Here is a 326-nt window from a genome sequence, read left to right as displayed (position 1 = left end):
TAGCTGTTGATAACATATCTTGTAACAGTTACCCAATTCATCTTTCAAGTAAAAGAAAAATCATATCAATTTGGCATTACCATCCACTAGCTTTAAAAATCAAATACAAAATGACATGCAAGAATCAAGGGGCAAGAGAGAAAAATCCAATTCATAACATACAAAACAAAGTTCCCAATACAACAGTTCTTTCGGAGGCTGCTCTTACAAGATAAGCCATCGACAATGTAGCACGGGCTGATTGGAACATGAAAATTCAAGCACAGGATAAATCTGGCTTTCAGGACCTCTATCTCCATAGCTGAGACAGAGAGCATGGGAGGGAA

General features: G+C 37.7%; 1 protein-coding gene across 1 annotated transcript in view; it reads right to left on the bottom strand.

Moving 5' to 3' along the window:
- LOC119581779 (phosphorylase b kinase gamma catalytic chain, skeletal muscle/heart isoform-like) overlaps window positions 1-326 on the bottom strand; it is a gene marked incomplete at its 3' end in the record, with an annotated part of 27,775 nt that overhangs the window by 4,612 nt on the left and 22,837 nt on the right.

The sequence above is a fragment of the Penaeus monodon genome, chromosome 15 (genome assembly GCF_015228065.2).
Source record: "Penaeus monodon isolate SGIC_2016 chromosome 15, NSTDA_Pmon_1, whole genome shotgun sequence".
Lineage (NCBI taxonomy): Eukaryota > Metazoa > Arthropoda > Malacostraca > Decapoda > Penaeidae > Penaeus > Penaeus monodon.
This window is presented reverse-complemented; position numbering and strand designations above follow the sequence as displayed.